The sequence below is a fragment of the Bos mutus genome, chromosome 1 (assembly GCF_027580195.1).
Source record: "Bos mutus isolate GX-2022 chromosome 1, NWIPB_WYAK_1.1, whole genome shotgun sequence".
In the NCBI taxonomy this organism is placed as follows: Eukaryota; Metazoa; Chordata; class Mammalia; order Artiodactyla; family Bovidae; genus Bos; species Bos mutus.
In genome coordinates, this window is record NC_091617.1 from 101,724,229 (window position 1) to 101,737,984 (window position 13,756).

The window sequence follows — 13,756 nt, forward strand, 5'->3', positions numbered from 1 at the left end:
AGTGATTATACTGTTAGGTAGTTAGAATAGGAAAAAGGAGTCCAGAATGGCGGTGGCTAAAAGACAGGGAAGGGAAAAGCCCACGAAAATAGAACAAAGGAAGGTCCGAGGACTGGAGTGCGAACCTCAGATAGAACAAACAACAATCCTGGCTAGCCTAATTTACATAGGGCAGGCCCAGGGGAAGGAGAAAAAAAATGTAAAAGAAGAGCCAAAGGGTTGGAGGTCACTCTCTCTCTCTGTCTCTCTTTCTCTCTCTTCTATTCACGTCTTTTGTGTTGGCATGCCCTCATGCCTTGAGGATGTATTTTCCTTTATTTTCTAAATAAGCTGAGCTGTAACATGGAGCTGTGACACTGGTCCATGGCTTCAAATTTTCGTTGTGATGAGACAGAACCGAGGAAATTACACACTCCCCTGACATCTATGGTGCCATGACTCTGATTTAACCTGTCTGAAACAAACTCAGTGCAGCCCCCCAAGGAGGAGACCAAGTACACCAGGAGCCTAGCTGGGCGAAAACTCCTGTGGTGGAAGCTGAAGGCGAAGAAAACTTAGCTCATAGGGAAGTGACAAGAGGCCCAGCATGCTGGGAAACTGGGACGGCAAAAAATGAACTCAGCAGAAAGCTCGCGTGGCTCTGTTTCAGATTCCAGAAGACCTCTGGTTACAGTAGGAGGTCCTTGCTTTTATGGCTGGAGGGACATATGCCTAACAAAATCTTAATTCCTTTACAATCTCTCATTTCTTCTTTCCTTGAACCTCCCATGAAAAGGCGAGCCACAACGGGTGCAATTGAAGGTCTCTAGAGAGGCTACTCCTCAATATGTCTCAAAGGCTCCACTATCTGCTGAGCCCTAATAGCTATTACCCAAGCTGTTGGGGGTTCTTCTGTCATTAATCTTTGTGCCAAGGATCAGGCCAATGAAAACTGAGCACAGGCCAGGTATTTAGCAGATTTTTCAGCTGGTTATGAAGGGGATTCCTTGGCACATTTTTTCCCACTGCTTTTTTCTCTCTTCCTCCAGCTCCTCTCTCCCGGGACTTGAGCCCATCCAAAACCCATGATGCCTGGCTTCAGGACCTAATGAAGCTCAGGTTCTGATGTCTCATTGCAAAAATTCAGTTAGAGACACAGTGATAGGTCAGAGGTGGATTTGTTCAGATTCAAAGAGAAGCACACTCTCCACAGGATGTGGGCCATAACAGAGGGCAAGTGCTTTCTCATGGAATGTGGTGTGGCTAGTTTTTTCCAGCTGGGTGAATTCATATACTAATGAGTGGGAGGATCACCCCAACCATTGGGGAACCACCCACTCCTCAGTCTTTTGACAGTGCCTTGGAACTGTCCTGCCACCTGGGTGTATCATTTAGCTTGCAGACTGGGGATCAAGGTTTAGTTGAATTTGACTTGTCACCTTGGACCCATTTAATTTTAATCAGTTTATGTCATGCCCTTGTGCTATGTCATTCTGTCAAAAGCTGTGCCCTTCCTTCTTCCCTCCTCTTTCATGCTGTTTTCCTGAGCCCCATGAGGGCCCACAATGTTGCCTCTAGAATCTTCTGGAGGAATAACCAGAAAATAGCTGACCCTTGGGAGTGAAATACTGTATAGTATTCAATCCCTCTAGATATTCAGGCCTTCGTCTTCCATGTTTCCTACAACATGTACAACATCAGCATCTCACAGTGAACCCTCTAGGGTGGGAGACAGGCACACAATGCCTACTAGAAGTCCATCTGTTGGCATCCCTTCAAAGGCAATTGGGCTTCCAGGGATGTTTGCCACTTTGGGAGTTCAGCCCTGTAGGCCATTTGGACCCAAACCCTTTCCACTCTTCTCCTAAAGTTACACACATACCCCAGGATTAAGTCTGCACTTTACTCTTATGGAACATCTGGGATGTTGCCTCTTATCAATTTGTTTTTAAGCCAATTACTAACTCCTATAACCAGGACCCTGCCCCCTTGTAGGCAAGTTGCTCTATCCCGCCTATTATTAAAATACTCTACTGCCTCTAACAGGACCAAATAACCCACTCCCTTGTCATTACTTCTGTTATCACCTAAAGTGGGTCCATGACAATGAAATGTTTACCATTGGAAACACCCTAAACTACTCTTATAGAGGACTAGGGGAGGAAATCAGTGACTTACACTCCTTTAGAGCAATAAGAGGATAAGGCTTATGGTTGCTTCACCAGATTCCCTGTCTCAGGGCACAGGCTTAGATCGCTTTACACCATGATACCTATTCCCATCTGTGGTGAACAAACTGGCAATGAGTTAAGATTACAACCCCTTAATCCTACCCAGTACTGGTCATGCTGGAGGCCTTGGGGACACACAACTCCAGCCCGGGGGTCCCAGTTGGTCGACTAGCCCTGAGCTGCCTAGGGATCTGGTCCTTGAAAGGTTGTCATGCCTCAACCTGCTCAGGGATCCACCAGTCCAGGGGTCCCAGGAGGTCATCACGCCTCGACCTGCCCAGGGACACAATTCTCAGGAGACTGACCTGCCTCGACCTTCCCTGGGGACTCAATCTTCAGGAGGCTAACATGCCTCAGCCTACCTGGGGATATGCACCCTGACCTGGGGACGCCCAGCTCTCAGGTTGCAACAGTACTGGGTAGGATAAGCTTCAGAAAGACTCACCCCTAAGGAAGTCCACCCATGGAAATAGAAGGAAGACTATTACTTGTGGGACTGTGCCTAGTCTCAGCAATAACTCAGGAACCCAATGAGAACCCCATTGCCTTTCTGGAAAGGCTAAAAGAGGACTTCCAAGAGTTTACCAATATGGACTTAAATTGTTATGAGGGACAGGTGATTTTAAAGGACAAATTCCTGTCCCAATGTGCATCAGAATTCAGGATAAAGTTACAACAGCTACAGCAGCACGACTGTGCTGCCTCTTTAGATGAGATGGTCCAGACAGCCACAAATACCTTTTATAACAGAGAAAAGGAGAAGGAGGCCAAGGTCCAGGAGAGGAAGAAAAGGAAAGAGACAAGGCATGCCCAATGCTGGCTGCCCTCCAGGGAAGCTCTATGGCAAACCCCAAGTCTTTGAAGGACAAGACATGAGGCAAATGTATAATCTATAGACAGGCAGGAAATAGGGCTAAGGAGTGTCCAAACCATGACAAGTCTCCTAAAATGGCTTGCTACAAATACCATTAATTGCGACATTGGGCAGCACTCTGCCCTCGGGACCCAAGAGCCTGAAGATCAAGAGCCAAGTTTTCCCTCACCATGTTTCAACAGGACTGAAGAGGCCCACTCCAGCCAGCCCACCTGTCACAGATAACCATCACAGGCCTGGAGCCAAGGGTGCAACTGGATCTGGCAGGTAGGTCCAAGAATTTCTTGATCAACACAAGGGCTACCTACTCTGTCCTGACCTCCTAATCCAGAGCCTTCTCCTCCGAAACTTGTACCATTTGGGGTGCTACAGGAAAAACAATTACAAAAAGATTCACCTGAGCACTTTGTTGCTGAGATGGACAAATATTTTCCCACTAGTTTCTGGTGGCCCCTGAATATCCTACTTCCTTATTGGGAAAAGATTTCTCCCTGCCTTTGAAATCTTGCAGCTATTGCAATCCTGATAGAAGATGCTTTAAAACACTTTTGGGTGCAAACTAACTATTTTTACCAGCCACCAAGTGAAACAACTCCTGACTGGGAGAGGCCATTTATGGATGTCTGATCAAAGAATCCTCAGATATCAAATAGTGCTGATGGAAAATCCAGGCCTCATTATGTCCCCTTCCGAGATTCTTAACCTAGCCACCCTCCTGCCCAGCCCCGAGGGCTCTCTCGCCTTTCACTCTTGCCTAGAAACCTTGGACCACTGAACAAAACCCTGAGAGGGATTGTTGGAAGATCTTCTAACTAATCCTGAGGAAATCTGGTACGCTGATGGAAGCAGCTTTGTCTTGGATGGAAAAAGAAGAGCCAGATATGCAGTAGTCTCCAATTTTGAGACCATAGAGGCTAAACCTTTGCCACTAGGTACTTCAGCCCAATTAGCTGAGCTCATAGCCCTGACTCGAGCTTTAGAGCTGGGAAAAGGATAAAGAGTAGCCATTTACACTGACTCCAAGTACACCTTTCCGGTGCTATATGCACATGCTGCCATTTGGAAAGAAAGAGGCCACCTGACCACCCGAGGGTCCCCAATCAAATATGGTGATCAAATCCTTAGACTCTTGGAGGCAGTCCATCTGCCCGCTGAGGTTTCAATCTCCCACTGTAAAGGACACCAAAAAGGGAGCATGGAAGTGGCACAAGGGAACCAAGCAGCTGATCAGGCAGCTAAGAGAGCAGCATTATGGAAAAGTGACCTAATAGGGGTTGCCACTTTAGTTTCACAGACTAATTTGGCAGAAACTACTTTGTATACTGAAGATGAGACTCTTAAAGCTAAGAGTGAGGGCTTTCAAGACGATCATATGGGGTGGTTCCAAAAGGAGGGACTTGAGCCATCCTGGTGATGGAAAGTTGGAGTTGGCTAATCCCCCTACTATTCCTTGTTATAATATATTGATGCCACTTATGATTGTTCCATGTATTATCAATTATCTAATCCATTCTGTCTCTGCCCAGGTCAACAAGCTACAACATGCAGTGTCAGTTCAACAAGACTATATAAAACTACAGCTGACCACAGAAAATATCACTCACTTTTAGATGGACACTGCTACAAGGGCTGTGAGGCCTGAGACTAGCAAGAGGGAGATGCCCAATGCCCCTTGCCATCCCAGTTCAGCAGGAAGTAGCCAGAAAGACCTCAACACCCCTATTCCCAAAGAATTGGGCCTCCCATCTCTTGAGAGGGGAATGTTAGGTAGTTAGAATAGAAAAAAGGAGTTCAGAATGCTGTGGCTAAAAGACAAGGAAGGGAAAAGCCCACGGAAACAGAACAAAGGAAGGTTTGAGGACCAGAGTGAGGACCTCAGGTATAACAACCAGCATTCCTGGCTAGCCCTATTTACATAGGGCAGGCCCAGAGGCAGGAGAAAAAACATATAAAAAAAGGAGCCAAGGGGCCAGGGGCCACTCTCTCTCTCTCTGTATCTGTCTCTCTCTTTCTCTTCGTGTCTTTTGGGTTGTCATGCCCTCATGACTCAAAGATGTATTTTCCTTTATTTTCTAAATAAACTGAGCTGTAATATGGAGCTCTAACAATGATCCATCGCTTCAAATTTTTGTTGTGACAAGACAGAACCGAGGAAATAACACATGCCCCTGACAATACCATAGTGATTATCTGGGTCGTGAAAATCTTTTTTGCATAGTTCTTCTGTGTATTCTTGCCACCTCTTCTTAATAATAACTTCTGCTTCTGTTAGGTCCATACCAAGTATGTTACATAAACTTCTAAATTAAAATACTGAAAAGTAAATCTTAAAAATACAACAATACACATCAAACAAACATACAAGAAGCAGAATCACAGAAACAAAATAACTTTGGGAAAAGGAAAACAAATGCAACAAAAGAAAAAATGGGGACTTTACTAAAACAAGCAAATATAAATAGACATATACTTCCATCTCCTAATCAGAGCTGTATATAAAGAATAGGTAGTTATCTAATGATATCATTTAGTGTTTTAAAAAGATAGCCCATGTGCCAAATATCCCCTTCTTATACTCAAACCACATTATTGCTGCTGCTGCTTCAGTCATGTCCAACTCTGTGCGACCCCAGAGACGGCAGCCCACCAGGCTCCCCCATCCCTGGGATTCTCCAGGCAAGAACACTGGATTGGGTTGCCGTTTCCTTCTCCAATGCATGAAAGTGAAAAGTGAAAGTGAAGTCATTCAGTCGTGTCTGACTCTCCATGATCCCATGGACTGCAGCCTACCAAGCTCCTCCACCCATGGGATTTTCCAGGCAAGAGTACTGGACTGGGGTGCCATTGCCTTCTCCGAACCACATTATTAAAGACCTTAAATTTTTAAATAGAAGTTATCCATATTAAGCATGCAAATAAATTCACTGGGAAGTGGCATTAAATAAGCCTCACAATAATTTAAAATAACATCTGTGGTGGATTGCTCATACAAGTAGAGGGAGAAGATACTGGGTTGGCTGAAAGGTTCTTTCAGGCTTTTCCATAAGATGTTAGGTAAATGTAAGAAGGGAATCCTAATTCAGTGGTACAGGTAGAGGGCTTGGCAGGAGGCTTTGATTATTAGTGGTCAAAGGATCAAACTTTGGGAGAAAGTCTCCCTAAAAGCATAAAATCCAGTTTTACTTATTTGAGCATGTACTTGGTTTGGCCTTTTCCCCTTGACCTTTGATACATACAAACCCCATATACATTCTCTAATCTCCAAGATAAGAGTACAGTTAGAGTTGTATACCCATACTACCTTTGTTACAGTTGTCCATTAGGTGAAATTATTAGCACTGACTCTGTTTGCATTGTAGCATGTTGTTTAATGTTGTATATTTAAATAAATCACAAAGAAAATTTAAGAGCTGACTGAAAAATAAAGATTCAGATAGCTACTGGACAAATTCTGATTCCATTAGTAACTAACCTTGTAAAAGTTACCATCTGAACCACCAGAGGAGCACCTATTAATTGAAAACCACATTTAAACAGTACTTCATAAGCTATGCTGCTGCTACTGTTGCTAAGTCGCTTCAGTCGTGTCTGTCTCTGTGCGACCCCATAGAGGGCAGCCCACCAGGCTCCGCCGTCCCTGGGATTCTCCAGGCAAGAACACTGGAGTGGGTTGCCATTTCCTTCTCCAATGCATGAAAGTGAAAAGTGAAAGTGAAGTCGCTCAGTCGTGTCCGACCCTCAGCGACCCCATGGACTGCAGCCTGCACCAGGCTCCTCAGTCCATGGGATTTTCCAGGCAAGAGTAATGGAGTGGGGTGCCATTGCCTTCTCATAAGCTATAAATGTACTTTATTGTTAACTACCCCACAATATTGATTTCTGATAACTTGATATTGCATAGACATTTTAAAGTCAGCCATCTATCTCTTTTCCTTTTACTATCACTGGAGTTTACCAAAACTTGCATTGGATTTTCTTAAATTCAGAGCCCCTCATAACCAATTGAAGTAACTGTGGTAGAAAAGGACTGAAGGAGAAGAAAGCCAAATGGAATCTGGAACTGCAGAGAAAGGAAGTTAGTCAGGAAGAAGAAAGTGGAAATGTTTCTTCAAAAGTGTAAATTGAAATCGTTTTTCTAAAAGTGATTCATATAGGTGTTTTGGGGGCAGCACTCACACAACCATCCTGCTTGCTCCTCAAAAGGAAGCAAAGATACCCTTTCACATATCCATGCCCAGATCTGATCAACTCAATATCCTATTTTTTCAGTCTCAAATTCCACCCTTTGCATTAGTTAAAGTAAATTTGTAAAACTGAAGCATCAGTACATACATAGAGATGCATACAAATTATAAGCATACAGCTCAAAAATATTTTTACAAAATAAATTTCACAAGATGGAATAATTCACAAATTTGTGTGTCAGCCTGAAAGAGAAGCATGCTAATATTCTTGGTATCATCTATATATATACACAAAGCCAGCAAAACTGCCCTGCTGCTGTTTTGCTAATAAAGAAAAACAAAATGTCTGGGAGTTCAAGAAATATGTGCAGGAGTAGATAGTGGAAGAAAGATTTTTCAACAATTAAAATAATTGCAGGTAAATTAAAAAGAAAAGCAGCTCACCACAGATATAACCATCATGTTTATTTTCTCTTTCCTTTTTATTTGAGGTAAATATGTGTCCTTTTTCCTGTAAGGTATAAAAAGAAATAAAAGTGTACCCTAGTAAAACATTATAATTCTTTAAATTGATCTTACTACTATCTGGAGAATTAAAACTTTAGAAAATCTGAGCATTATTTTTGCCATATTTATGTTCCTAAAAGTATAAATGATACTCATATTAACAGAAAAACATAAAAAGTCAAATATTTGCTTTCTGTCACTAGAAAACAATGTTGGAAAATTTTCAAAGCACTACTTTTGTTAAAAATTAGTGTTTGCCATTAATTTGCTAACTTACTAGTATGTATACATAATTTTTTAGCAATCATGGTTAAAATTAGTTTTTCAAATTATTTAATTGCTTAGGATATTTCATGAATGGAATACTACATCCTCTAATTATATAATATAATTTCCTATTTATATATAGGAAATTAAGATATAGTATATATCTTAATTTTCAGCTTGAAAAATATACCACTGTTAGGCATTTCTTGGCAGTTAATATCTAACCAGATTAACAACTCCTATTTTGAACATCTGGGGATATTTGTTGTCACATATTATCCTTGATTTTTCCCCATCTCAACCATTATTGTTTAGATATAAATGATCATGAGGATTCTTTTTACAGTAGGTTTTAGGAAAGGCAGAGGAACCAGAGATCAAATAGCCAACATCTGCTGGATCATGGAAAAAGCAAGAGAGTTCCATAAAAACATCTATTTCTGCATTACTGAGTATGCCAAAGCCTTTGACTGTGTGGATCACAATAAACTGTGGAAAATTCTGAAAGAGATGGGAACACCAGACCACCTGATCTGCCTCTTGAGAAATTTGTATGCAGGTCAGGAAGCAACAGTTAGAACTGGACATGGAACAACAGACTGGTTCCAAATAGGAAAAGGAGTACGTCAAGGCTGTATATTGTCACCCTGTTTATTTAACTTATATGCAGAGTACATCATGAGAAATGCTGGACTAGAAGAAACACAAGCTGGAATCAAGATTGCTGGGAGAAATATCAATAACCTCAGATATGCAGATGACACCACCCTTATGGCAGAAAGTGAAGAGGAACTCAAAAGCCTCTTGATGAAAGTGAAAGAGGAGAGTGAAAAAGTTGGCTTAAAGCTCAACATTCAGAAAACGAAGATCATGGCATCCGGTCCCATTACTTCATGGGAAATAGATGGGGAAACAGTGGAAACAGTGTCAGACTTTATTTGGGGGGGCTCCAAAATCACTGCAGATGGTGACTGCAGCCATGAAATTAAAAGACGCTTACTCCTTGGAAGGAAAGTTATGACCAACCTAGATAGCATATTCAAAAGCAGAGACATTACTTTGCCAACAAAGGTCCATCTAGTCAAGGCTATGTTTTCTCCTGTGGTCATGTATGGATGTGAGAGTTGGACTGTGAAGAAAGCTGAGCGCCGAAGAATTGATGCTTTTGAACTGTGGTATTGGAGAATATTCTTGAGAGTCCCTTGGACTGCAAGGAGATCCAACCAGTCCATTCTGAAGGAGATCAGCCCTGGGATTTCTTTGGAAGGAATGATGCTAAAGCTGAAACTCCAGTAGTTTGGCCACCTCATGCGAAGAGTTGACTCATTGGAAAAGACTGATGCTGGGAGGGATTGGGGGCAGGAGGAGAAGGGGACGACAAAGGATGAGATGGCTGAATGGCATCACTGACTCAATGGACATGAGTCTGAGTGAACTCCAGGAGTTGGTGATGGACAGGGAGGCCTGGCGTGCTTCGATTCATGGGGTCACAAAGAGTCGGACACGACTGAGCGACTAATCTGATCTGATAGGAACTATAAACAATTATCTCTATGGATAATCATGAAAGCTTTCACAAGTGTACATATTTCAACATGATGTGCATTATATAAACATGCAAAGAATAAGTAAATTCATTACCTGATATATTATGCTAAAAAGTATGATAGAGTATTTGATCTTATCTCTGATATGATCTTAGAGAATATTTTCCCTCTCAGAATTCTTTATAGCCCAATCAAATTGTAAATCACATGTTTATTTGAATTTTTTAGAAATATTTTATTTATTAGAGTTCTCATACAAAATGTAATTGAAAAACTAATATTATTTTAACCTTATTAATAGCTTAAAGTATATAAAAAGACATTTAGTCTTTGTTACAGTATTTCATTAAATATTGACTGTGAATATTTTATTTTCCTTGTAATTTTATTATTAAATGTTGACATGTGGATCCAATTCTCCAAGTTGTGTATTACACCCATATACACACACACGCACACACACACATGCATTCTGTACATATAGTAGGCAAGAAAATGTAAAGTGTGTTCACAGATTGCTACAAAACAAAGTGGAAAGTGTCAGGAAGAGGACACATATTTCAGTATAGTAATTCACATGAAGAGGATAAAAAGATATTTTTGGAAGAAACTAGGTGTCCAAATATTCTTGCAGCTTTCAAGAAGCAATTACGTACTTTTGAGATGGTAGAAAATATATATGCCTCTAAGGTCCCAATTCTTCAAATGTTCCCTGTACTTTATTACAGCCTCGGGTTTATACGTGCCTCAAGAGCCAATGATGGCTATTAGAGGCAACAGCAATACCAGAGCCCTCTAGAACTTTCTCCCTTATTTAAAAAAAAAAAAAAAAAGTTTTGGTCTCGTAAGACTTTAGCAAAAGTAACAGGATTCAGTTTTTAACTGTGAGGAAGGAAAATAATGAAAGCATTTCAAAACTTGACAGAAGATTTTCTTATGATTTGTACTGAAGCCATGAAATATTCTTTCAGTCTGATTATGATAAAATAACCATAGTTGTAATTAATTTCTAGAAGGACATCATGTGATTTTTCTGCAAAAGTAGTGAAATTAAGGAAAGAAGTAAGCAATAGAGCATTTTGATAAACCTCTTCTTAATCATTCTTTCTATGAAGAAAATTAAACATGTCTACTGACAATTTTCTATTTCAGAGCTATATACCTACAGGGATGGACTTTTGTCAGCTAATTTGTATGATAAAGTTCAAAAACACTTGCAAGGGGCCTTCTAGTCAACTTTATGAAACGTAAGGGGACAACTTTTATCAATTTCTGAATCATAATGATCCACCTGGATCATTTATTCTCACATTACCATGTCAATCAGAAGCATATAAATATTTTAACTTTTGCATATGGGATTTGTCCCATTAAAATAACACAAAATTAGGGTATGACTCTTCTGATTTATCTAAGACAATGCTACTGTATTCTTGAAAATTTAGAGATATAAAAATATTTTTTTAATTTAGCAAGAAAATGAAACTTTCAATATTTCAGAAATTTGTCTCTTTTACAGTTTCTATTTCATTCAGAAACAGTGCATTAAACAGTGCTTTCTTTTATTTTATATAACAAATTTTTTTAGAGAAAATATACATATAATAATATGTTCTAACCTAATGTATAATATTCAGTGACAGTATATTTACAGAGTTGTGCAACCATCATCATATCCAATTTTAGATCATTTTTATCAGTTTAAAAAGAAAACTCATACCAATCAGTAGTCTTAGGCAATATCTAATTTACTCTCTGTCTATAGATTTGCTTATACTGGAATACATGTAAATGGAGTTATATAGTATATATTCTTTTGTGACTTACTTTTTTCACTTAATATTATGAGGCTTTTTAATTGTTTTTGCTAGCAGCTTCCTTCATATTTAAGTTAAAATCCATATAACTTATTCTTTTAAAGTGTGCAACTCAGTGACTTTTAGTATATTCACAAAGCTGTGCAACTATAACCATTAATTTAAGAAAATTTTTATCACCATGAGAAGAAATTCCACACCTATTTTTTAATTTTATATTTATTTATTTTTAATTGAAGGATAATTGCTTTACAGTATTGTGTTGGTTTCTCCCTAACATCAACATGAGTCAGCCATAGGTATATACATATGTATTATACAAATAAAAATAGTGAAGTGCTGATGCTTGCTACAACATGGATGAATCTTGAAAATATTCAATAAGCCAATCACAAAAGACCACATATTAACAAATATGAAATGTCCAGAACAGAAAAATCTATGGAGGTAGAAAGTGAATTAATGATTATCATGGCCAGGGAAGAGTTGAATGGAGAATGACTGTTAATAGGTGTGGAATGATTCATCCATGTTGTAGCATGTATCAGCACTTCCTTACTTTTATTTGCATAATATAATTCAATTGGGATAAATATATAATGATTTATTTATCAATTTATCAGGTAACAGGAATTTGGTTTATTTGCAGTTTTGGTTTATTATCACTATTTCTGCTATGAATATTAATGTATAAGTTGTTGCATGAACATATTTTTGCATGTCTATTCCATATGTACCTAAAAGTGGAATTTTTGAGTCATATGTTTCTTACTAAGAACTCAAGGAACTGGAATCTTCAGTCACCAAGGGCTATTAGCTGGTAAGTTCTCTCTCTGGTTAGTCTTGAAAGAGTGTGTGTCTAGGGCACAGACATGGTTTTCTAGATGGCTGTCATTTTAGCAGTGTCATCTTTGATGGTCTATTGCCCAATTTCACATCTAAACTTCTTGCTGGTCTGCCTCTATTAGTATCAAGCTACTGCCCCCACCAACTGATTGCTAACTGACTGCTCTGTTGGTTTTATCACCACAGCTTGGAGCATGATTTGCTCCAAATAACAGTCCCTCCCCTCAGATAGAGCATGGTATTTATTACCAGTCTTTGAGGCTTTCTTCCCTAACATGCTCCTCACCTTTTCCCTAACAGGACAGAACAGCTGGCCTATGAAATAAGTGTTGAAGGTAGAATTTACCTTTCCCAGTGGGTTCCAGCAAAAGCCAATCTAGGGTGTAGGACCTGTGTAGATGAGGAAAGACTGGTGCTACCAGCCAACTGTACATCACCCACCAGGAAAATATGTCCCAACATGGAGCTATGGGGATTTGGGGGACTATACTCTTTACCAGTTGCCTGGCCAGACTTTCCCTAAGTCGCTTCAGTCATGTCAGACTCTATGCGACCCCACAGACAACAGCCCACCAGGCTCCCCCGTCCCTGGGATTCTCCAAGCAAGAACACTGGAGTGGGTTGCCATTTCCTTCTCCAATGCATGAAAGTGAAAAGTGAAAGTGAAGTCGCTCAGTCGTGTCCGACTCTTAGCGACCCCATGGACTGCAGCCCACCAGGCTCCTCTGTCCATGGGATTTTCCAGGCAATAGTCCATTGCCTTCTGGCAAATGGAGGTGGAGAAATGGGACCATTGCCAGCCTGCTATCATCCACCTAACAAGAACTTTTGCAGTGTGGAACTGGAAAAGATAGGCTCTACTACTGGTTTCTCAGCACACTGGGATAACATTTCTACACCATGAATCTCAATGGGAGTGGCAGCAACCACCAACCTGAATGCTAATGCCTTGCACTCTTATTACTAAATTTCCACAGGCCTAGTTGAATAAATGCTTTTCAGTGTGCTGTAAGTCATTCTCCAGAGACAATGACTAATTGTCTTTGCTAATTTTGACCAGTTTATACATACTTCTCTGGGTGAGACATTTTGCCAAGCTACTCACGCTGCCATTCCATTAAGTCCCACCTGGGTATTTGTTTCTAGTTTCAAATACCAAGTTAGATCAAATTATGATGTATAAAATATCTATATTCTGTCACAAATGAGAAGAATCTCTAAATAACCTTTAAATAAGTGGAAGAGGTGGGCAGGCAGGATGTTGTTTTTAAAAAGTACAATTTTTTAATAATCACTAGTCTTCTTCCACACACACACACACAAAAATCAGAATTATTCATGAGCTATTTTGAAAGAGTAGGGTGTTAAGTTCTCAAATTTCTTACAGCAAAAATAAGATCTTAAATATTTCCAATCTACTTGATTTTAAACTACTTCCTTTTCTTGGTCCTTTAAATTTAAAAATAATAAAGTTTTATATTATTAAAATGAATATCTATAGCTT